The sequence below is a fragment of the Hemitrygon akajei genome, unplaced genomic scaffold (genome assembly GCF_048418815.1).
Source record: "Hemitrygon akajei unplaced genomic scaffold, sHemAka1.3 Scf000063, whole genome shotgun sequence".
Classification (NCBI taxonomy): domain Eukaryota; kingdom Metazoa; phylum Chordata; class Chondrichthyes; order Myliobatiformes; family Dasyatidae; genus Hemitrygon; species Hemitrygon akajei.
Window position 1 is genome coordinate 3,182,631 of NW_027331949.1, and position 24,742 is coordinate 3,207,372.

At 45.1% G+C, this 24,742-nt stretch overlaps 1 protein-coding gene across 5 annotated transcripts in view; it reads right to left on the bottom strand.

Annotated features, from left to right (window-relative positions):
* The window catches only part of LOC140721884 (uncharacterized), a 47,511-nt gene that overhangs the window by 13,824 nt on the left and 8,945 nt on the right, over positions 1-24,742 (bottom strand). The window contains exon 3 of one of the 5 annotated variants that reach the window (XR_012097497.1): positions 9,019-9,291. The exons of 3 other annotated variants lie outside the window; for them this stretch is intronic. The gene's annotated coding sequence lies outside the window, so the exon portion shown is untranslated. Of the gene's footprint in view, positions 1-9,018; positions 9,292-12,045; positions 13,120-24,742 lie in introns of those variants that run through there. One more of the 5 variants, XR_012097498.1, reaches the window with a different exon arrangement.

The window sequence follows — 24,742 nt, forward strand, 5'->3', positions numbered from 1 at the left end:
AAACTAATGACGTTATGATCACTGGATGTTACCCTACACACATTTCCTTCACCTGCCCTAACTCATTTCCTAATAGGAGATCTAATATTGCATCATCCCTAGCAGGTACATCGATAATTGATTTAGAAAACTTTCCTGAACACATTTCACAAACTCTAATCCATCTAGACTTTCAACAGTATAGGAGTCCCAATCAATGTGTGGAAAATTAAAATCCCCTACAATCATAACTTTCAGTCTCCTGCAGTTGTCTGTTATCTCTCTGCAGATTTGCTCCTCCAATTCTCGCTGACTATTGAGTGGTCTATAATACAACCCTAATGTGGTCATACCTTTCCTATTTCTCAGCTCCACCCATATGGCCTCCGTAGACAAGCCTTCTAATCTTTCCTGCCGAAGCACTGCTGTAATATATTCCCTGACTAGCAAAGCCAACCACCACCACCCCCCCCCCCCCCACCCTACATCCCTCTGCCTCTATCACGCCTGAAACATTGGAACCCTGGAACATTGAGCTGCTAGTCCTGCCCCTCCTGTAGCCAAGTTTCAGTAATGGCTATGATGTCATAATTCCACATGTCAATCCAGGCCCTCAGTTCATCTGCCTTTCCCACAATACTCCTCGCATTGAAATATACACACCTCAGTAGGTTTTTACCACCACACACAACCTTACTATTTATGACTTTGCATGAACTACTAACATCATTTATTTTTACCACTTTCGGGAATCCAATGCTGTCTTTGGCATATCTTGTAATGTGTCTCAGGTACTCTGTAATCTCATCCCGAACAATCCATTCCAACAACTTCCCAACCACTGATGCCAGGATAACAGGACTATAGCTTACTTTCTTCTGCCTCCCTCCCTTCTTAAATTGCAGATAACATTTGCAATTTACCGGTCATCCAGTATAACGCAAGAACTGTCGATTCTTCAACGATCGTCGTTAATGCCTCCACAAACTCTCCAGTTACTTCCTTCAGAACCCGATGGTGCATTCCATCATGTCCGGGATATTTATCCACACTCAGACATTAAGCTTCCTGAGCACCTTCTCAGTCATAATTGTCACTGCACAAACTTCACTTCCCTGACACTCTTGAATGGCCGATATACTGCAGACATCTTCTACTGTAAAGATGGTTGCAAACTACTCATTCAGTGCCACTGTCATCTCTGCATCGCTCATTACAGTATCTCCAGCGTCATTTTGAATTTGTCCTATATCTACCCTTGACTCTCTTTTACCCTTTAAAAAAGGTTAAAACCCTTAAAAAAGGTTTTAGTATCTTCTTTGATATTCATCGCCTGCTTCCTCTCATAATTCATCTTTTCCTGCCGAATGATCTTCCTAGATTTCTTCTGCAAATTTTTAAAAACTCTCCAATCCTCTATCTTCCCTCTAGCTCTGGTTTCCTTATACACCCTCTCGTTTGCCTTTACTTTGGCTCTGACTTCAGTTGTCAGCCCCAGTTGTGTCCTTCTTCCTTTTGAATTTTTTTTTTCTTATTTGCACCTGCGGGCCCCTTAACCTTAAGCTCCCTTATCTCTTCCGGATCATTGTACAACACCCAAATCAGCACAGCCGATCTCCTAGTGGGCTCAACAATGAGCTGTTCTAAAAAGCCATTGTAAGACTTGTTGCCTCTAGTGGCATGATCCTGGGGGTGGCGCCCACTACCCGGCCAAACTTTAGCACTCTTGTTTGGGTGGATGCTGTGTGTTGAGTCCCCTGTGTAACAGCAGAACCCCGAAATAACATTCAGTCCACAATGTGCGGCGAAACGATTAAGATTTTATATTTAAGTATGCGGTTAGTAGAGAAACGAAAGAAGAGGAAAACAAATAAAAGGCGCCAATAATCTCATAAACATGTCCAGTGCACAAACGTTGGAGCTCACTGATTCCCTTTCCCAAATCCTTCTTCGCTAGTCGACCCGAGCCCAGGCCCAGCGGGTCCGGCAACCATCTCCTCAGGTCATGTCTTCTCTCTTCATCCTCCTCGCACCTTTTCCCAAATCCCGCGCAATCAGATACGCAAGAAAGAATAACATCTATCCCAATTGGTTAGCAAATGAATAAAAGTCCCATTATCACTTAAATCTTTAAACATTTCTGTGATTTGACTGTAAAAGATTTTAAGCGATTGGCTAATAAACTACCTGTTCTATCCCCGTGAATGTAGAATTGAGTTTTACCTCTCAACAGCAGTCGTTCAATCAGGTAAATCAGCAAAAGATTATACTTGGATTGGATTTTCATCCGCTTATGTTATATACTTGGATCTGGAGATAGGGTATGATCTTGATCATGATCTTTTAATATCGCTGCTAAGTCAGACTTTTCTTTGACAGCTTTTTTCTTTATATAGGCAGAGTAAGTGATCATTTGTCCACGAATATATGCTTTAAAAGTATCCCAGACTATGGTACCAGCAGTATCACCTTTAAAATTTTCTTTAAAGAAAAAAGTAATATGATTTTCCAAAAACTTTGGAAAATTTTTATCAGATAACAATGATAAATTAAAACGCCAACTTCTATTTGATACAGAATGAACAGGTATTCTTAAAGCCAGCAGCATAGGCTTGCTCGTCAGCTTCACTGCTGAATACACATTCCCTCCTGCAAGGTCACTCGGTAGTAGGACGTCCACACCGTCCATCGGTAGTTCCGACCACATGGTAGACCAGGTCACATTTCAGAAATATCCTGTGCAAAGGTGCGGCTTCAGTCCCTTTTCCGATACCTTTTATCACATTTACCTCCCCAGTCTCGGTCTCAGCACCGCATTCTAACACCTTCCTTCGGATCAATGACTGACTAGCCTCAGTATCTCTCCAGATTCGCACTGGAACTGGGGGTTTCTCCCTCCTTCACGGATACCATCCATTCCGAAATAAACTTCTCACGACCCTCTTGGGCTCTATCTAACCTCGCCTTCCTCATCGGTCTGTTGACTGGCTCAATGCAACCAGTCGGGTTTGTCATCTTTCCTATCCCTGTCTCCTTTTTTGGAGCCATGCGCTTAGATGCTATGTGACCAGCTTTCCCACAATTATAACACGTAAAGCTGGGAAACTTCTTGCCAGCCTGCTTTTCTTCTTCCTTGCCTTTTCCGCTAGATCCGGGCTTATTCTCTGACTTAGCCGGTGGGCTTTCTCAACCGTCCTTACTACCCCTCTTACTTGGGGAAAATCTTACCTTATGGGATAAGGCATATTCTTCTGCTAGCTTGGCATTCGCAGACAGAGTCTCTGCCTCCCTCTCGTCCAAGCACATCCTCAGGGACGTAACTTTTAAACTGCTCGATAAGCATCAGCTGTTGCAGTCTACCAAAATTTCCATTGACCCCTTTTGAGGCACACCAACGATCCCAAACATTTGCATCTCACGGGCAAACTCTAAATACGTGTGGTCCCACAGCCTCCTCAAGTTCCAGAACTTCTGCCGGTACACCTCTGGAACCAATTCGTAACTCCTCAGTACAGCCCTTTTTACTTCATCATAATCTTTAGCCTCATCCAAAGACAATGCCGAACAGGCTTGCAGAGCCTTCCCCTTAAGTACACTCTGTAACAGAACAGCCCACTTCTCCTTAGGCCAGTCATGATGCATAGCAACCTTCTCAAAATGGAGGAAGTACCTATCAACATCCATTTCCTCAAATGGGGGTACCAACTTAATCTCCTGACCAATCTTGAACCCTTTGTTCGGGTCTGCTTCCTGGTCCTCTCCCCTCAATGCCTTAAAACTTTCTTTTTCCAGCTCAAACTGCCTCTCTCTCTCCCTTTCTTCCCTCTGCCTTTCAGCTTCTTCCCACTCCAGCTTCCTTCTCCGGAGCTCATGCTTCCTTTTCCTTTCCTCCTCAACCAAACTTAATTTTTTCAACTGAAGCTGGAGATCACCCCAGTCTGGTTTACTCTCAGGGAACAGCTCCAACACCTCTACCGGGAACACCTTCTGGGATACATAATACGCGGCTATTGCTTTCTGTATCGCTGACTTCCGCATCGCCGGTTTAACCACCGAGAGATTCAACCATCTCGCTATACTCAACAATTCCAACTTTATGGCATCCTCTAATGCCTCCGAAGTTGGTTCCTTTATAAATTTTTCAATCTCCATCTCTGCTGGTTCCCTTTTTGGTTTTCCACGCAACCAGATCAGATAAGGGAATTCTATCCCAATTCACCGGCCCCGTAATTTGGTAATCAAATCCCGAGACAAGGCCCCAATTTGTTATGTACCCTGAAACTGGGTTAACAGACCAGCAGAAATGGAATAATACGTTGGAGTCTGGTGGTACTGTAAGGAAAGGTGTTTATTAGTAAACTAATGACTACAGTATCAAAAATGGCAATATACATATAAAACAGGTTAGCAGTAATAAAAACAGAAGTGTAGGGATAATAATCAACAGTGAAAAAACAAGCTCTATGAAAGTCTAAGGGTAAATGAATTGTCATAAGAGAATATAGAGTTCAGTTCCGTTCATGCTGAGGTAGTTGTTGTTGTGTTGCAATGTTGGAGAGAGAGATGAGCAGCTGCAGCAGGCAAACCTTCCGTTGTCTTCTTGTCCCGTTGTACTGATGTGGTCATTCGGTTATGACCCCTCCATTCTTGACTAGACCGTTCTTCCGTGGTGGGTTCGTCACTCTGGCATGAGTGGACACACGCACAAGCCCCCACCGGCCCTGCCTTCACACTGTGAGCTTTGTGACTGATCCTCCTGGCCCTCACCTTCCTGTGGGTGCACAACACTCTTGCAGTGTCCACTGGTGTGTCTGAGGGTGTCTCCCCAGATCCGTCTTTTATCCCCATTGACAGGGTATCAGCTATCCATCAACTCACTATGTCCATGTCCATCAAACTAGTCCACTCCTTACTGTCTCCGCAAGAATGTTAACAAGCAAAGATGTGTCGTTGTAGCAAAAGGTAAATAATCAGTGAAGAAGCCATAATACATAAATCAGTCGTCTCTCTCACTCTCATCTGTAGCAGATGCCTTTACCTCTGTTCTTCATCTCCCTCTTCCATTAGCAGCATAGATCCCGGGGGTGGGGAGGGGTAGCTCTGACTCCATTTCCATCCGGTTTTTTCAGCACACATAACAGTGGGAAGGAGAAGGCTGGTAGGTGCCAGGTGAAAAACCAGAGGAAATATCAAAGGTTGGGGGAGGGGAAGCAGGGAGGGGATAGGCAGGAAAGGTGAAGAAGGAATCTAAGGGAAAAACGCTATGGGTAGTAGAAGGCAGAATCATGAGAGAGGTGATAGGCAGCTAGAAGAGGAGGCAGAGTGAAGTTGGGATGGGGGAAGGGAGAGGGAGGGAATTACCAGAAGTTGGAAAATTCGATGTTCATACCAAGGGGCTGGCGACTACCCAGACGGAATATGAGGTTTTGCTCCTCCAACCTGAGTTTGGCCTCATCATGGCAGTAGACATATCTGAATAGGAATGTGAAGCAGAGTTGAAGTGGGTGGCAACCGGAAGATCCTATTTGTTGTGGCGGATGGAGCGGAGGTGCTCGACAGAGCGGAGGTGAGCTTCCAAATGTTGATGCTCTGTTATTCATTGTCACACCCCACTGCCGATTCCCTTCTCCTCATCATATGTTCTTACCCCAACCATCGTCCAGAGCCCGAAACTCTGCCAAGTGCAGACCTGCCTCTGGTTTCTGACCCTGTTCCGTTGAACATCTGACTGATGGCTTCCCATTCTGCTTTCAGTCTTTAGGGGACAGTGGTGTTTTCTAACAACCCTTTAGAAGCAGGGAAAATGACCCATAAGGATAAGCCCTGAGTAAGTTGATTAAATCCCAATGTCATTCTTCCTCAGCCCAGAGATTTGAGGGGTGAAGAACATCTCAGACAGAACTACAGTCAGCTCGACTTCTTCAGTCTGCAGAAAATTCAAAGGAAACCTCTTCACCCACAGAGTGGTGACTGTTTGGAAGCCATCACCACCGGGAGAGCGAGAGATGAACAACAGGGGAGGATTTAAAAGGACTGTCATGGAACTAAATCACTGGCAGGGTCCAGCTAGCCTGAGTTGACTCTCTACTGTACACTGCATGTGTCATAAATTCACCAAGTACCAGAAATAGAGCTTAAAATAGAACTGATTTATTTGTCTCAGATCTAGAATATTAAAATCCAGTCCAATTAAAGGTGAATGTGCAGCAGAAGAAACTCCTCCTATGCCTAGTGACCAGGGTACAGAACTGGATGTGGTGAGCAGCAGCAATAATTGCAGAGTTCAGCACTGACAGTCACTCTCGAAGTTGCATTCAGTAATGGTGATGGACAAATATCCAGGATGCAGCTTATTGAAACTCTCTCCCCAGTAGTGTGTCAGAAGGTTAGATATCTGAGTGAAAACCTTCCCACATTCACAGCATGTGAGCGGTCTCTCCCCAGTGTGATATCAATGATGCACATTTGGTTGATCTGGCTGAGAAAATCTCTTCCCAATTCCCTGGTGTGAACTGACTGGAGTATCTGCAGGTGAGATAATAAAGTGAATCCTTTCCCACAGTCTGGGCAGGTGAACGGCTTCTCCCTAGTGTGAAATCACAGGTGTCAATGAAGGTTGGATGATCGATGGAATCTCTTCCCACTGACTGAGCAGGTGAACGGTCTCTACCCACTGTGAACTCGCTGGTGTGCCAGCAGATCAGATGACCGAGTGAATCCCTTCCCACATTCTGAGCAGGTGAATGGCCTCTCCCCGGTGTGAACTGACTGGTGTCTCTGTAGGGTGGAAGAGTGAATGAATCTCTTCCCACAATCTGAGCAGGTGAAATCCCTCTCTGCAGTGTGAACTAACTGAGGTAGCAGTAGGTGAGATGACCGAGTGAATCCCTTCCTACAGTTTGAGCAGGTGAATGGCCTCTCCCCAGTATGAACTCGCTGATGTACCTTCAATTTAGATGATTTATTGAATCTCTTCCCATAGTCCGAGCAGTTGCTCACCGGTGTCAGAATTAAAGGTAAGTGAATAAGAATAAGGAACCTTGGTTCTCTAGGGATATTGGATCACTGATAAAGAAGAGGAGAGAGATGTATGACACGTATAGGAAACAGGGAGCAAATAAGGTGCTTGAGGAGTATAAAAAGTGAAAAAAATACTTAAGAAATCAGGAAGGCTAAGACAGCAGTCAAGGTGAAGGATAATCCAAAGAGCTTCTGCAGGTATTTTAAGAGCAATAGGATAGTAATGGATAAAAGTGGTCCTCATGAAGACCAGAGTGGTCAGCTATGTATGGAACCAAAAGGAATGGGGGACATCTTAAATGGGTTTTCTTGTGTCTGTATTTACTAAGGATACTGGCATGGAATCAATGAAAATAAGGCAAACAAGTAGTGAGGTCATGGAACCTATACAGATTGAAGAGGAGGAGCTGCTTACTATCTTGAGACAAATCAGAGTAGATAAATCCCCAGGACCTGACAGGGCATTCCCTCGGACCTTGAAGGAGACTAGTACTGAAATTGCAGGAGCCCTGGCAGATATATTTAAAATATTGGCACCTACGGGTGAGGTGCCGGAGGATTGGAGGTTAGCTCATGTTGTTCTGTTGTTTAAAAAAGGCTCTAAAAGTAATCTGGAATATTATAGGTCAGTACATTAACGTTGGTAGTAGGTAAATTATTGGAAGGAGTACAAACAGATATGACCTACAAGTACTTGGAAAGACAGGGACTTATTAGAGAGAGTCACACAGCTTTGTGCATGGTAGGTCATGTTTAACAAATCTATTACGAGTTTTTTGAGGATGTTACGAGGAAAGTGGATGAAGCGAAGGCAGAGGATGTTGTCTACATGGACTTCAGTGAGACCCTTGACAGGGTCCCACATGGGAGGTTAGTCAGGAAGATTCAGTCACTAGGTATACATGGTGAGGTAGTAAATTAGACGTTGGATCAATGGGAGAAGCCAGAGAGTGGTAGTGGAGGATTGCTTCTCTGAGTGGAGACCTGTGACTAGTGGTGTGCCACAGAGATCACTGCTGGGTCCATTGTGATTTGTCATATATCATCCAGGTCATTGATATAATGTGGTAAATCGGATCAGCAAATTTACTGATGATGCAAGGATTGAGGTGGAGTGGACAGTGAGGAAGGTTTTCAAAGCTTGCAGAGGGATTTGGACCAGCTGGTAAAATGGGCTGAAAAATGGCAGATGGAGTTTAATACAGACAAATGTGAGGTATTGCACTTTGGAAGGACAAACCAAGGTAGAACATACAAGGTAAATGGTAGGACACTGAGGACTGCAGTAGAACAGAGTGATCTGGGAATACAGATACATAATTCCCTAAAAGTGGCATCACAGGTAGATAGGGTTGTAAAGAGTGCTTTTGTTACATTGGCCTTTATAAATCAAAGTACTGAGTATAAGAGTTGGAATGCTATGGTGAGGTTGTATAAGACATTGGTGAGCCCAAATTTGGAGTATGAGTGCAGTTTTGGTCACTGAATTACAGGTTGAAAGAGTGCAGAGAAGGTTCACAAGAATGTTGCCGGGACTTGAGAAATTGAGTTACAGAGAAAGGTTGAGTAGTTTAGGACGTTATTCCCTGGAGCATAGAAGATTGAGGGGAGATTTGATAGAGTTATATAAAATTATGATGGGTATAGATAGAGCAGGTTATTTCTGCTGAGGCTAGGGGAGAAAAAAAAAGAGGAAATGGGTTAAGAGTGAAGGGGGAAAAGTTTAAAGAGAACATGGGGGGGGTGCTTCTTCACACAGAGAGTGGAGTGTGGAATGAGCTGCCAGAAGTAGTAAATGCGGGCCCACTTTGAACATTTGAGAAAAACTTGGACAGGACATGTATGAGAGGTGTATGGAGGATATAGTCCAGGTCCAGGTCAGTGGGACTAGGCAGAAAAATGGTTTGGCACAGCCAAGAAGGGCCAAAAGGGCTGTTTCTGTGCTGTAATGCTCTATGGTTCTATGGTTCTAAGAGAAGTAACACACATGGAAAAAAAAAATCACACAACAGTCAGATAAAACTTCTAAGTATATATTTTCATCAAAAATGAACAGGATTCAGCACTCTGTGTGTGTATATGCAATCGTAATAAGAAATACAGACAGAAAACTTAAATGAGAGGCTAACTCAGAAAAATGAACCATCACTATGGAAGAAAACATTAACCAGTCGAATGAGTATGACCCTCCATGGGAGACATCCCAATAATCTGAGCAGACGAGATGGTGACAAGGAAGCATCGAGCATCTGATTGAGAGCTGAAGACCACTTCCCAGAAATAGAGGGGTTCCTTGCAGAAATACAGGACAAAAATTAAAACAGAAAGTAAGAAAAAAAATCAAAATTTTTTATACAATACAAATAAACAAGGCAATAAATGCAGAAAATGCCAGTTGAAACCAGACACAATCCAACACATTCCAAGATCCTGCAGCAGTTTAACTCAATCTGATTAGTTAAGTGGCAAATATCATTTACCACAATCTTGCTTTAAAATACAAACTGATTAATGCCCTCCATCACTTCATAAAGGCATCATAAATTCAAGCGTGATCCAGTTTTCAGTTCAAAATCTTACAAATTATATGATAATCTATACATTATTTCAGAGAGGACAATCCATAATAAACATGCAGATATAATATCACAGGATAAACAAGCAGGAACAACTTCCTCAATAGATATAACCATCCAAAAACACACATGCTCCCGACCAGTGGAGCATCTCACCACAGGCATTGTTTGTGTCATCAGTCAGACAAAAAATTTTCTCTGCCAGTCAGCTTCCAAATGTTGCTATTCTGTGATTTGTTGCCACGTCCTGCTGCTGATTCCCTTCTCTTCATCATATGTTCTTACCCTAACCATCATCCAGATCCCCAAACTCTGTCCTGTGTAGACCCGCCTCTGGTTTCTGACCCTGCTCTGTTGAATATCCAACTAATGGTTTCCCATCCTGCTTGCAGTCTTTAGGGGACAGTGGTGTTTTCAACAACCCTTCAGGAGCAGGGAAGATGACCCATAATGTGGAAATGAGCCCTGAATAAAGAGTAACTCCCAATATCATTCTCCATCAGCCCAGAGATTTAAGGGGTGAAGAACATGTCAGAGAGAACTGCAGTCAGCTCGTCTTCTTCAGTCTGCAGAAAATGCAAGGGAATTTGCATTCACAGAGTGCTGACTGTTTAGAACCCATCACCACAGGGAGAGTGAGATGGGAACAACAGGGGGGGAATTAAAAGGAATGCTGTGGAACAGAATCACTGGCAGAGTGGAGCCGGCCCGAGTTGACTCTCTACTGTACACTAGGTGTGTTATAAATTCGCTAAGTACCAGAGCTTAAAATAAAACTGATTTATTTGTCACAGATTCAGAATATTAAACTCCAGTCCCAATAAAGATGAACATGCAGAAGAAACTCCTCCCATGCCCAGTGACCAGGGTGCAGAATTGGGTGTGGTGAGCAGCAGCAATAATTGCAGAGTTCAGCACCGACAGTCACTCTTGAAGTTCCATTCAGCAAAAATGATGGACAAATATCCAGAATGCAGCTGACTGAAACTTTCTCCCCAGTGTGCCGGCAGTGTGGCACAAGCAAATGGAGAGAGTGGTCCCTTTATCATTTTTTTTGTTTATTTCACTAACACTATTGTCAAAGTAAGAATTATAAAGTTCAATTGTTTAATCGCATATTGTGTACACTTTATTACTTCGGGTAACTGATTTGTAACAGGGGATGCATTGCGTAGCGTCCACCCAAATGAGATTTCTTAAGTTTGACTGGGCTGGGGAGGCTGTCACCCACTCTATTAAGCTGCTAGCCGAAACAAGTTACACAAGGTTAGATGACTGAGCAAATTGCTTCCCACATTCACAGCAGGTGAATGGTCCCTCCCCAATGTGAACTCAATGATGCACATTTGATTGATCTGGCTGAGAGAATCTCTTCCCAAAGTCTGAGCAGGAGATCGGCCGCTGAACTCGCTGGTGTCTCTGTAGTTGAGTTGACTGAGTGAATCCCTTCCCACAGTCTCAGCAGGTGAATGGCCTCTCCCTAGTGTGAACTTGCTGATGTACCTTCAGTTTAGATGATTTAGTGAAACCCTTCCCACAGTCTCAGCAGGTGAATGGCCTCTCCCCAGTGTGAACTTGCTGATGTACCTTCAGTTTAGATGATTTAGTGAAACCCTTCCCACAGTCTCAGCAGGTGAATGGCCTCTCCCCAGTGTGAACTTGCTGATGTACCTTCAGTTTAGATGATTTAGTGAAACCCTTCCCACAGTCTGAGCAGGTGAATGGCCTCTCTCCAGTGTGAACTGACTGGTGTCTCAGTAGGTGAGATGCCTGGCTGAATCCCTTCGCACATTCTGAGCAGATGAACGGCTTCTCTCCGGTGTGAACTGACTGGTGGCTCTGTAGCTGACATGACCGAGTGAATCCCTTCCCACAATCTGAGCAGGTGAATGGCCTCTCTCCAGTGTGAATTCTCTGATGTACGATCAGTTTAGGAGAGCAAGTGAATCCCTTCCCACAGTCCGAGCAAGTGAACGGCGTCTCCCCAGTGTGACCTCTCTGATGTACCTTCAGTTGATATAGCTGAGTGAATCCCTTCCCACAGTCTGAGCAGGTGAATGGCCTCTCCCCGGTGTGAACTCGCTTATGTACCTTCAGGTTAGATGACTGAGTGAATCCCTTCCCACAGTCTAAGCAGGTGAATGGCCTCTCCCTAGTGTGAAGTCGCTGATGTACCTTCAGTTCAGATGAGCAAGTAAATCCCTTCCCACAATCTGAGCAGGTGAATGGCTTCTCGCCAGTGTGAACTCGCTGATGTACCTTCAGGTTAGATGCAGAAGTGAATCTCTTCCCACAGTCTGAGCAGCTGAAAGGCCTCTCTCCAGTGTGAACTCGTTGATGTATCTTCAGTTCAGATGAGCGAGTGAATTCCTTCCCACAGTCTGAGCAGCTGAATGGTTTCTCACCAGTGTGAACTCGCTGATGTACCTTCAGCTTAGATAAGTCACAGTCACAGTACATCAGGCCCCAGTGTGAACTGATTTGTGTCCCAGTAGGTCCGATGACTGAGTGAATGCTTTCCCACAGTCTAGACAAGTGAATGGCCTCTCTCCACTGTGAATTCTCTGATGTACCTTCAGTTTAGATGACTGAGTGAATCCCTTCCCACAGTCTAAGCAGGTAAATGGCCTCTCTCCAGTGTGAACTCGCTGATGTACCTGCAATTGGGATAACTGAGTGAATCCCTTCCCACAGTCTGAGCAGGTGAACGGCCTCTCTCCAGTGTGAACTCGCTGATGTACCTGCAGTTGGGATGAGCAACTGAATCCTTTCCCACAGTCTGAGCAGGTGAACGGACTCTCCCCAGTGTGAAGTGACTTGTGTGCCAGAAGGTCAGATGACCGAATGAATTCCTTCCCACAGTCTGAGCAGGTGAATGGCTTCTCTCCAGTGTGAAGTAGCTGATGTACCTTCAGATGAGATGACTGAGTGAATCCCTTCCCACAGTCTGAGCAGATGAATGGCCTCTCCCCAGTGTGAACTGACTGGTGTCTCTGGAGGTGAGATGGCTGAGTGAATCCCTTCCCACAGTCTGAGCAGGTGAATGGCCTCTCCCCAGTGTGAACTCGCTGATGTACCTTCAGCTTAGATAAGCAAGTGAATCCCTTCCCACAGTCCGAGCAGGTGAACGGCCACTCCCCGGTGTGAACTCGCTGGTGAGCCATTAGGACAGATGATCGAGTGAATCCTTCCCCATAAATTCAGATGTCCAGCCTCTGCCCAGTGTGAAATGACTGGTGTGTCCACAGGTGGGATGACCCACTTAACCCCTTCTCACACACAGAACAGGTGAATGGTACGCGCTGATGCACCTTCAGTTGAAATGACCAACTGAATCCATTTTCACTGTCTGAGCAGGTGAATGGATTCCCCCCTGCGTAAGATGATGGGCATGCCAGTCGGTCAGATGATCGAGCAAATCCCTCCCCACAGTCTGAGCAGGAAGTGAATCCCTTGCTCCACTTCTTAAATATCTGGACAGAGACAGCAAAACTAGTGTGTTGTGTTCACGATTCCCACAGACAAATTCCGTGTCATTTTTAACCTGTAAAAAGATTTACAAAATCCATCAATGGGTGTAGGACAACATTTCAGATGAGATCACATGAGTCGTCAAGGTGTGATCTGGCATCACACTGTTACAGTGAAGTTCAACCCAAGTTGGAGAGAGAAATCATCTAACTGGACACAGTGGCGGTATCTGGAATGACTATCAAACTCTCTGATGCTCTCTATAAGAATGGGGCATTTCTGCCTTCTCCAATCTGTGGCCTGGTTCAGTTTGACTCTCTCCATTGGTATTATTCCCTGTTCCCACTGAGCTGCATAGGTGCCTGGCCCCACAGTAACTGAAACACTCTCACACAAATAGTCGACAGTGCATTCCACACACCCATCACTTTCTGTGTAAAAAACTTACCACTGACTATTTCGAAGCAGCTTAAAACTATGCCCCTTAGCAGCTTAGACAGGGCCAAATTGCCTGTTTCTGTACTGAACTTATAACCATATAACAATTACAGCATGGACACAGGCCATCTTGGCCCTTCTAGTCTGTACCGAATGCTTACTCTCACCTAGTCCCACCGACCTGCACTCAGCCCATAACCCTCCATTCCTTTCCTGTCCATATACTTATCCAATTTTTTTTAAATGACAATATTGAACCTGCCTCTACCACTTCTACAGGAAGCTCGTTCCACACAACTCTCACTCTCTCAATAAAGACGTTCCCCCTCGTGTTACCTCTAAACTATTGCCCCCAACTCTCAACTCATGTCCTCTTGTTTGAATCTCCCCTACTCTCAATGGAAAAAAGCCTATCCACATCAACTCTATCACCCTCATAACTTTAAATACCTCTATCAAGTCCCCCCCAACCTTCTACGCTCCTAAGAATAAAGACCTAAATTGTTCAACCTTTCTCTATAACTTACAGTAGGTGCTGAAAACCAGGTAACATTCTAGTAAATCTCCTCTGTACTCTCTCTAATTTGTTGACATCTTTCCAATAATTCAGTGACCAGAACTGTACACAATACTCCAAATTCGGCCTTACCAATGCTTTGTATAATTTTAACATTACATCCCAACTCCAATACTCAATGCTCTGATTTATAAAGGCCAGCATACCAAAAGCTTCCTTCATCACATGTTGTGATGGAAATGAGACAGATTCTTTGGGTCTCAAAGGCAAGAGCTCTGGACACTCAGTTTTAATAAAAGGAGTTTACTTACAAGGGGAGAAAAGCTTGGGAGCAACACATGCGGCTACAATATTCGCACAATCGCGCTTTTAATAGATGAGTGTGAGAAAAGTTGGGTCGGCAGTACAATACATGGGAAAATGGTGTGTGGACAGAGTACTACGAAACCCGTCAGCCCTTGACTATGGGCAGGCACAGCTCTCTGCTACAGGGACAACAATAAACTCTCCCACAACCCTATTCAATGCACAGCTCACCTCGTGTCTCCAGCTTGTCAGCCTGGAGTGAAGCAGGGTGGTCCCTCGAGGATGGCAAAAAGAGAGAGAGAGCCAAGCACATGTAGCACCCTTTATAGTTCGGTGGGCTGGAGGGCCAGCCCAGGTGATTCAAGGGGGGGCCAACAGCTTGGTGCTAGACAGGTTAATCCAATTAAGGTGGCCAATGGTTAAGTGTGCATTGATTAGTTGGGAGGGGCGAAATGTTGACTGGCAGGTGGTGTGACTTCTGACCAGTTGAGGGCAGCGTTATCTCATGACAGGCATGGCTCTCTGGATACACCACCCTATCCACATGAGATTCCACCTTCAGGGAACTATGCACCATTATTCCTAGATCACTTTGTTTGACTGCATTCCTCAATGCCCTACCATTTACCATGTATGTCCTATTTGGATTAGTCCTACCAAAATGTAGTACCTCACATTAACCAGCATTAAACTCCATCTGCCATCTTTCAGCCAACTCTTCGAACTGGCCTAAATCTCTCTGCAAGCTTTGAAAACCTACTTCATTATCCACAACGCCACCTATCTTATTATCATCTGCATACTTCAGTTTGCGTATAAGGAGAAGGTGGGAGTGGAGGATGCTATCACGTATTTGCTGCACAAATCACTCTCTCACCTAGATGGGGTCAGTTGTGCTGTGAGGATTACATTCCTTGACTTCTCTAGTGCCTTTAACACCATCCAGCCCAAGATCTTAAGGCGCAAACTAACGGAGATGGGAGGAGACTCTCACATGGTGGCTTGGATAGTGGACTACTTGACAGATAGACCTCAGTATGTGCGGTTGGGAGACAGTAGGTCTGACATGGTGGTCAGCAGCACAGGAGCGCCGCAGGGAACCGTACTCTCTCCGGTCCTGTTCACCCTGTACACATCAGACTTCCAATATAACTCGGAGTCCTGCCATGTGCAGAAGTTCGCTGATGACACGGCCATAGTGGGGTGTGTCAGGAATGGACAGGAGGAGGAGTATAGGAAACTGATACAGGACTTTGTGATATGGTGCAACTCAAACTACCTGCGTCTCAATATCACCAAGACCATGGAGATGGTGGTGGACTTTAGGAGATCTAGGCCTCATATGGAGCCAGTGATCATTAATGGAGAATGTGTGGAGCAGGTTAAGACCTACAAGTATCTGGGAGTACAGTTAGACGAGAAGCTAGACTGGATTGCCAACACAGATGCCTTGTGCAGGAAGGCACAGAGTCGACTGTACTTCCTTAGAAGGTTGGCGTCATTCAATGTCTGTAGTGAGATGCTGAAGATGTTCTATAGGTCAGTTGTGGAGAGCGCCCTCTTCTTTGTGGTGGCGTGTTGGGGAGGAAGCATTAAGAAGAGGGACGCCTCACGTCTTAATAAGCTGGTAAGGAAGGCGGGCTCTGTCGTGGGCAAAGTACTGGAGAGTTTAACATCGGTAGCTGAGCGAAGGGCGCTGAGTAGGCTACGGTCAATTATGGAAAACTCTGAACATCCTCTACATAGCACCATCCAGAGACAGAGAAGCAGTTTCAGCGACAGGTTACTATCGATGCAATGCTCCTCAGACAGGATGAAGAGATCAATACTCCCCAATGCCATTAGGCTTTACAATTCAACCGCCAGGACTTAAGAACTTTTTAAAAGCTATTATTAATGCTTTTTGAGATAGTGATTTAGATGCATATCATATTTTTTTACTGAGTTAAGTATTGTATGTAATTAGTTTTGCTACAACAAGTGTATGGGACATTGGAAAAAAAGTTGAATTTCCCCATGGGGATGAATAAAGTATCTATCTATCTACTTACTAATCCAATTTACATCATCCATATCATTAATGTATATGACAAACAACATTGGACCCTGTACATATCCCTGAGGCACACCATTAGACACCAGCCTCCAACCTGACAAACAGTTATCCACCACTACTCTCTGGCATCACCCATCCAGCCACTGTTGAATCCATTTTACTAGTTCAATGTTAATACCTAACGATTGAACCTTCCGAACTAACCTTCTATGTGGAACCTTGTCAAAGGCCTTAGTGAAGTCCATACAGACAACATCCATTGCTTTACCCTCGTCAACTTTCCTAGTGACCTCTTCAAAAATTTCAATAAGATTTGTCAAACATGACCTTCCACGCACAAATCCATGTTGACTGCTCCTATTCAGACCCTGTCTATCCAGATAATTATATATACCATCTCTAAGAATACTTTCCATTAATTTACCCACCACTGACGTCAGACTCACAGGCCAATAATTGCTAGGTTTACTCTTAGAACCCTTTTTAAACAATGGAACCATATGAGCAATACGCCAATCCTCTGGCACCATCCCCATTTCTAATGACATTTGAAATACTTCTGTCAGAGCCCGTTATTTCTATACTAAATTCCCTTAAAGTCCTAGGGAACATCCTGTCAGGACTGGAGACTTGTCCACTTTTATATTTCTTAAAAGTGCCAGTACTTCCTCTTCTTTAATCATCATAGATTCCATAACTACCCTACTTGTTTCCCTTACCTTATACAATTCAATATCCTTCTCCCTAGTGAATACCGAAGAAATGAAATTATTCAAAATCTCCCCCATCTCTTTTGGCTCCACACATAGCTGTCCACTCTGATTCTCTAAGAGACCAATTTTATCCCTCACTGTCTTTTGTTATTAAAATGACTGTAGAAACCCTTTGGATTTATTTTCACCTTACTTGCCAAAGCAACCTCATATCTTCTTTTAGTTTTTTAAAATTTCTTTCTTAAGGTTCTCTTTACATTCTTTATAATCCTCGAGCACCTTATTTACTCCATGCTGCCTATATGTAGATCTCTTTTTCAAAAACAAGTTTCCAATATCCCTTGAAAACCAATGCTCTCTCAAACTTTTAACCTTTCCTTTCAACCTAACAGGAACATAAAAATTCTGTACCCTCAAAATTTCAAGTTTAAATGACCTCCATTTCTCGATTACATCCTTGCCATAAAACATATTGTCCCAATCCACTCTTTCTAAATCCTTTTGCATCTCTTCAAAGTTAGCCTTTCTCCAATCAAACATCTCAGCCCTGGGTCCAGACCTATCCTTCTCCTTAATTATATTGAAACTAATGGCATTGTGATCACTGGACCCGAATTGCTCCCCAAAACATACCTCCATCACCTGACCCATCTCATTCCCTAACAGGAGATCGAACACTGCCCCTTCTCTAGTTGGTACCTCTATGTATTGCTGCAAAAACTACCCTGCACACATTTTACAAACTCTAAACTATCCAGCACTTTTACAGAATGGGCTTCCCAGTCTATGTGTGGAAAATTAAAATCTCCCACAATCACAACCTTGTGCTTACTATAAATATCTGCTATCTCCTTACAAATCTGCTCCTCCAATTTTCACTCCCCATTAGGTGGTCTATAATACACTCCTATTAGTGTTACTACACCTTTCCCATTCCTCAATTCCACCCAAATAGTCTCCCTAGACGAGTCCTCTAATCTATCCTGCCAAAGCATGACTGTAGTATTTTCTCTGACAAGCAATGCATAACCTCCCCCTCTTGCCCCTCTCACCATATTACACCTGAAGCAATGAAATCCAGTAATATTTAGTTGCCTGTCACACCCCTCCTGCAACCATGTTTCACTAATAGCTACATCATATTTCCAGGTATCAATCCATGCTCTAAGCTCATCCACCTTTCTTACAATGCTCCTAGCATTAAAATGAATGCACCTCTTACTCTCTGTTTATCCCTAACGGTGCAAACAACTTTACTATCTTCTTTTTCTTCCTTCTCCCCTACCTCTTCGGTCTGAGTACTCCTCTTCTCTATCAGCTGCCTATCTTCCCTCACACACTGTCTACAAACTTTCTCTATTTGTGAGCTAAGCTTCTCTCTTAGTCTCTTTAATTGGATTCCCACTCTAGTTTAAAGTCTCCCCAATAGCCTTAGCAAATCTTCCCGCCAGGATATTGGTCCCCCTAGGATTCAGGTGCAACCTGTCCTTTTTGTACAGGTCACACCTGCCCCAAAAGGGGTCCCAGCGATCCAGAAAATTGAATCCCTGCCCCCTGCTCCAATCCCTCAGCAACGCATTTATCCTCCACCTCATTCCACTCCTACTCTCATTGTCGCGTGGCACAGGCAGTAATCTCAAGATTACTACCTTTCCAGTCCTTCTTCTCAACTCCCTTCCTAACTCCCTATATTGTCCTCTCAGAACCTCTTCCCTTTTCCTACCTATGTCATTGGTACATATCGGTTTATGTACCACGACCTCTGGCTCTTCACCCTCCCACTTCAGGATATCTTGGACGTGATCAGAAACATCCCAGACCCTGGCACCAGGGAGGCAAACTACCATCCGGGTCTCCAGACTGCGTCCATAGAATCACATATCTGAACCCCTGACTATCGAGTCCCCTATTACCACTGCCTTCCTCTTCCTTTCCCTACCCTCCTGAGCTATAGGGCCAGAATCTGTGCCGGAGGCATGGCCACTGTTACTTCCCAAAGGTAGGCTGTTCCCCCCCCCCCCCCCTTCAGCATTACTCAAACAGGAGTACTTATTGTCAAGGGGTAGAGTCATTGGGGTACTCTCTAGTACCTGACTCTTCCTTTTCCCTCTCCTAAACGTGACCCATTCGTCTGCCTCCCGTGGCTTCCATGTGACCATCTGCCTGTAACAACTCTCTATCAACTCCTCAGTCTCTCTGACCAGACGAAGGTCATCAAGCAGCAGCTCCAGTTCCTTAACACCATCTATTAGGAGCTGCAGCTCGGGGCACCTGGTGCAGATATGGACGTCCGGGAGGCTAGGAATCTCCAGAACCTCCCGCATCTGACCCCGCAAACAACAAGCTGCCCTCACACTCATAATTCCCCCCTTTCCTCAAATAACAGGAAATACTGAAAACTAAATCGACCTGCCTCACTTGTTTCCCCCTAAGCCCGTTGATCCAAAGCCCTTAAGCCTTCACTCTGCTGCCCGCTGTATTAGTCTGTGTTCCTTTTAAATCTTCCACGCTTCACTGCCCGACACCACACGCCTGTGCAGTCTTCTCATCTCTTAACCCCGATAAGAAGAAAAAATCAAAATGGCTCCCGCAGCTCTCTCGTTCCATTTCTCAGACTTCCTTCTCCAAGTTTCTGTGACAGAGAAGCTGGACAAACTTGTTTGGAAGGGAAAACTGGTAGGAGTCACAACGAAGCAGCAATGGCTGGAGTTTCTGGGAGCAATTCAGAAGCTGAGTGGTAGATACATCCCAAAAAAGTGGAAGCATTGGAAAGGCAGGAGGACACAACCGTGGCTGAAATGAGACACCAAAGCCAACATAAAAGCCAAAGAGAGGGCAAACAATAAAGCAAAAACTATTGGGAAGCTAGAAACCAACAGAAGACAGCTAAAAACAAAGTCAGATGAGCTCGGGGCGTGGAATAATGATTAATGAATCAGTCATTAATGAGTCCTGGCAGCACCCAACAGTCTGAGGCATTTAGAGGAACAAAATATCCGAGGCCTCAATATCTCCTGTAAACCAAGTTTCCCTGCACCAGTTACCTTTCAACTTTTATTTTGGCGGGCTCTGCACCCTCAAAATTTCACTTCTGAAGGTCTCCCACTTACCAAGTACTCCCTTGTCAGAAAACAGTCTGTCCCAAACCACAGTTTTCCACCTGGCGCCTCTGGGCCCTACCCCCCCCCCCCCCCCATCCCTATTACTGGGCTTCGGCCCTCTCTTCCCCCTCCCCCCCATTCCTGATGAAGGGTCTCGGCCCAAAACGTTGGCTACTCTTTTCTCACAGATGCTGCCTGACCTGCTGAGTTCTTCCAGCGTTGTGTACGTATTCTTTGATCCACAGCATCCGCAGTTGTATTTTTGTGTTTTGATTCTTTATTCCGCTGTGAAATCTCTTCGAGGTATGCCTACCCTGAAGTTCAAATCTTCTCTTTGACGGGAGTTCAGTGAGACACTCGCTCACTGCCCACCCTCCATTATCTGCACCTCTCTCTGTCTCTTCGACCACATACTGACCCAGACACGGTACCATAGCCATGTCTCCACTGCCATCTCATACTGAAGGGATTACAGCTTTGGTTCCAGGCTTCCCAGTTCGGGCCCAGCGAGGATCCCAGGTACCACCATTTTGTTAACTGATGCACCCTCCGCTTCTCCCGTCGGATTCTCCGAGCCACGTTTACCGCAATGCGGAGATACCTACGGTTCCTATCACTGTCTCTGCCACCACTCCGAGCCACGCTTTCCACTGTCTGCCATGGTCCACAACTCCACTTCATTCTCCCCCGGATTCACGCCTCCAATTCTCCTTCCCCACATCGAAGAAGGATTACAAGCTTGCTCGCTTGCATCCCACGAGGACGACTGCCTCCAGCCCGGACTCGTACTTCTCAGACCTTCAGCACATCGAAGAATCATCCGCCTCGGACTCCGACCCCAACTGGCACCACGGCCCCCTGGACATGGGCACCAGCCCCGGCGGACCATATAGACAGGCGAATAAGCAACCAGAAGTGTCCCGCATGGGGTGAAGAGACCGGCCACCTTCAACAAAACCCCACCACCAAGCACATCTTTCCCTCCCTACCCCTCTCAGCTATTCGCAGGGATCGTTCTCTCCGCGACTACCTGGTCCACACGTCCCTCCTCATAGAACTCCCACCTTGCACTTATCTCTGCAAACGCAAATGCTACACCTGTCCCCACACCTCCCCCCTTACCACCATTCCGGGCCCCAGACAGTCCTTCCAGGTGAGGCAACACTTCACCTGCGGGTCTGCTGGAGTCGTCTATTGCATCCGGTGCTCCCGGTGCGGCCTCCTCTACATCGGCGAGACTCGACGCAGATTGGGGACCGCTTCATCGAGCACCGTCACAATAGACAGGACCTCCCGGTTGCCACCCACTTCAACTCTGCCTCTCATTCCCATCTAGATATGTCCATACATGGTCTCCTCTACTGCCATGATGAGACCAAACTCAGGTTGGAGGAGCAACACCTCAATTTACCGTCTGGGTAGCCTCCAGCCTGGTGGTATGAACATTGAATTCTCCAATTTCCGGTAATTCCCTCCCCCTCCCCCTTCCCCTATCCCAGGTCCCTCTCTGCCTCTTTTCCCTTTCAACTTTCTGCTTCTTTATCTCTACAGTTCTTTCATGCTTATCCCCTCCCCGTCCCCCTTCATCTTTCCTCTGATTGGTTTTCCACTGGCGCCTCTAGGCCCTACCCCCTCCACTATCTCTATTACTGGGCTTTGGCCCTCTCTTCCCCCCCCCCGTTCCTGATGAAGGGTCTCGGCCCGAAACGTTGGCTACTCTTTTCTCATGGATGCTGCCTGACCTGCTGAGTTCTTCCAGCGTTGTGTACGTATTATTTGATCCACAGCATCTGCAGTTGTATTTTTGTGTTTTGTCCCAAACCACACTTGTCAGATCCTTTCTGATACCATCAAAACTGACTTTTCTCCAATTTAGAATCTCACCCTGTGGTCCAAACCTCTCATTTTCCATCTTTATTTTGAATTTCATGGCATTATGATCACAAATTTCTGTCACTAGCCCTGATCATTTCCTAACAGCTTACTGCACACTTCTACATCAGGAATTCTACGTACTGATTAGGGGCACATTTGACAAACTCTACCCCATCTAGTCCATTTACAGTATGGGAGTCCCAGTCAATATATGGAAAGTTAAAAATCACTTACTGAATCAACCTTTGTTTCTTGGCCTGGTCTGTGACCTCTCTACAAATCTGTTCCTCTAAATCCCAAAGAATGTTGTTTCAACCAAGTTCCAATAATGGCTACAATATCATAATTCCCTGTCCTGAGCTCATCCGGCTGTCCTACGATGCTTCTTGCATTGTGATATACACAGCTCAGCACATTCATCGCACCGTGCTCAACCATTTGATTGCTGACTCTGTCAGAGGTCTGAACAACATCCCACTGGTGTCAAGAAAACAACCTCTCCCTCATGGTCACAGAAACAAAGGAGCTGATTGTGAAGACAGGAGGAATGGAGACAGGGTAACCACCATCAATGGATCTGGCGTTGAGAGGGTGAACAGCTTTAAGTTCCTCAGCATTAACATCACCAAGATCTCACATGGTCTGTACATACTGGCTGTGTTGTGAATAAAGAAAAACAGCACCTCTTTCACCTCAGAAGGTTGAAGAAGTTTGGGATGGGGCCCCAAATCCTAATAATTTTCTACAGGAACACAACTGAAAGCATCCTGACTGGCTGCATCACTGCCTGGTATGGGAACTGTACTTCTCTTTATCGCAGGAACCTGCAGAGAGTGGTGTGGACAGCCCAGCACATCAGTAGATGTAAACTTCCCACTATTCAGGACATTTACACAGACAAGTGTGCAAAAATGGCCCTGAGGATATCAGGGATCAAATTCACCACAACCACAAACTGTTCCTGCTGCTACTGTCCAGGAAACGGTACCACAGCAAAAGGACTAATAGACTCCGGGACATCATCTTCCACCAGGTCATCAGACTGATTAATTGATTTCCATGTTAAATTGAAAGTTCTATGTACAAACTATTTATTATAAATTGCTATAAATTACACATTTCACATTTAGACGGACACATAACATAAAGATTTCTACTCCTCATGTATATGAAGGATGTATGCAATAAAGTCAATTCAATTCAATTCACCCTCTCCACTATCTGTTCTGTCATTCTGACTCCCGTTCCCCCAACAACTTATTTTAACCACGTCACCCCCCTCCCCCCACACTAGCATTATCAAGCCTTACCACGAGAATATTCATCCCATCTTGTTCTGTTCCTCTAACTAACGAATCCCCTATCACCCCTTTGACTTTCCTCTGCCAGGTAATACCCCCCAACAGTTTCTAAAGTGGTCCATCTGTTGTTATGCGGGATGGCCACAAGAGTACTCTGTGGTGGCTATTTGAACTCATTCATCTTCCTGACTCTCACCCAGTTTCCTGTGTCCTACACACTGGGTGTAACTCACCTTTCTTCATGTCATAGTGGTTGATAGTGGTGTGACAAACCTCTAGTTTTCTTGCCATGGACTGTCATTTTAAGAGAGAGTGTCTGAGTGAGGTCAGCCACTGGCTTTCTCAGCTCTTGTTTGATTCTTACTGAGAGAGAGAGGGAGGGGCAGAACTATTTGACTCTACAGCGTGTTTACACTTGCTTGCAGCCTGTGTTTACATAGCTCACAGTTTGTTTTATTTAAGCAAGGACAGTCACAGACACACAGTCAGACGGAGAGAAAGAAAGAAGATGGAAGGTTCGTAACAAAGGACCAAGTGGCCAAAGGTCACTGTTTGGACTCTCCCGTGCCCACAAGGGTGGGTTGATTATTGATCCAGCCTATACTGAATGTGTGATTGTCACTTTGTTTGATCCACTGGAATGAATCTTTTGGTTTGGGAGTATCCTGTGAAGACCACTTGTGCTAACCCTTGCCTGGGTGTGCTAATTCACTTGAAGACGATACCTCTGTGACAAATCACTGTTGGTGATAATTACTATAATCCATATTTGGATTTTGTTGGAGTATCACGTAGCTACCACTTTTGTTTACCCTTAGCTGGATTCAGGTGTGTTATGTGGCAACCACTTGTGAGAAGGGATATTCAGTGGAAATCACTGTCGGTAATATTGGTGTGTTGGATCTGGATTGGGAGTACCTTGTGAAATCTACCTGTGTGTTAACCCTTGCCTGGGTGGTAGTTATCTTTGAAGATGTGATAAGCTACTTTTGGTGATAATTTGTATGTGGATTTGGAATGATGACGGATATGACCTAGGGTGACTGTTATCCTGTTTTACCACCATGGAATTTACAGACTTTGACGTAATTGCCTTCTCTCAACATTCACCTTGGATTACAAATATCTCTCTCTCATCATTTATTCCGTGGATGAAATGAATTTTCATACCTTACCACCTCAAGACTGTAAGCTTGGTATTTCCTGAGCTCAGTGGTTTGGGAATTATATTTACACATTTGTATACTCCTATCACTTAACTTTTGATTTTGCTTCAGTTGTTATTGTCACACCTATGCCAAACAGGTAGAACTAGGGGCCTGCTGGGCTTGCGCTGAAATTCCGCAGCACGATAAAATTATGATTCCAATGTCAGTAATCCCGCTCAAC